This window comes from Triticum aestivum, chromosome 5D (assembly GCF_018294505.1).
Source record: "Triticum aestivum cultivar Chinese Spring chromosome 5D, IWGSC CS RefSeq v2.1, whole genome shotgun sequence".
Taxonomy (NCBI): Eukaryota; Viridiplantae; Streptophyta; class Magnoliopsida; order Poales; family Poaceae; genus Triticum; species Triticum aestivum.
In genome coordinates this window covers 507,203,536-507,204,865 of record NC_057808.1, presented here as the reverse complement: position 1 = coordinate 507,204,865, position 1,330 = coordinate 507,203,536, and positions in this window count along the sequence as shown.

Below are 1,330 nucleotides of genomic sequence, written 5' to 3'. Positions count from 1 at the left end.
ATAACTTCAACACGAGGGGGGATAACTTCAACATGAGGGGGGTCGATATACCCCCTCCTCGATAACATTATTTTCCCGTGTATGTATGTCGTCGTTGTCGCTATAAAACCCCCTCCCGATAACTTCAACACGTGGGGGGGGGGGTCGATATACCCCCTCCCCGATAACATTATTTTCCCGTGTATGTATGTCGTCGTTGTCGATATATATAACTCCCTCCCAGATAACTTCGACATGATGGACGGTCGATATGTATACCCCCTCTCGACCGTGATAACTTATACCACCCGGCCCTCTTGCTCGACCAAAACTCTCGAGGACACCCAAACCCTAGAAAAAAACGATGTCGGTCTCCTACCCCCTCCCGCCGCGCCCCTACCCTTGAAGCATTGCCTAGGCCACCCAAACTCGGAATAAGCTAGGTCTACGTTTGCACTAATATATCCACCTGCTGTCATGTTTGTGTAATAATTGCCATGTTGTAATATTTGCAGAAACAATGGAGCACGGACGAGATGAGCAAGCAGAAGAGGTGTTGGGGGACATAATCTTAGCCGGAGGTGATATCTTGTCGTATCTTAACGACAATGATGGTCTGGAAGAACAGGGTGAAGAAGCAGGCTACGGTGATCGAAGAGTGGAGGAGGAAAGACATGATTATGATGGCTCCGGTGACCCAATGCTGGTGCAAGAAGGAGCCCGTGGTGACGGCTCCGGTGACCGAACAGAGTCCGGCCAGGTAAATATATTAGTTAAGCCTGTGCTGACTAGCTAATTGATGCATTCATTGTTTTGGTATGTACACATATTAATTAACACTCGTCTTTCTTCTTTTTTCTAGCCCTCCGGATCGAGCACAACTGCGGTAAAGAGACGAGGCCCAAAGAGAAAGTTGCGCTCGGATGAAAGGTTTGAGATCACAGCAATCGCGCGCGACGGCCAACTGATTGAACCCCTCCGGACAAGGGATGCTTTTGCTGCTCAGTGCGTGGTTCTAGTTAGGGACAAGATCCCGATCAGCATCCACCAATGGTATAAGCCTAAGAAGGAAGACGCTGAGGTGTCTTATGTCAATGATATGCAGAAAGATGATCTTTGGACTGAGCTGAAGGCAAATTTCACCCTACCGCCAGAGGAGCATCCGGAGAAGCCAGTTGTATAGCAATTAATCAAGTCTCACGCTCTTAAGAAGATGGCAGACCTATTCAGGAGGTGGAAGAATGAGCTGAAAACGTTTGTCGACAAAGAAGAGACACCAGAATTCATCGGCCGGTGTGGGAAGATCAGAGATCACTGGCCCGCATTTGTGGCCCACAAGACATCGTAAAAG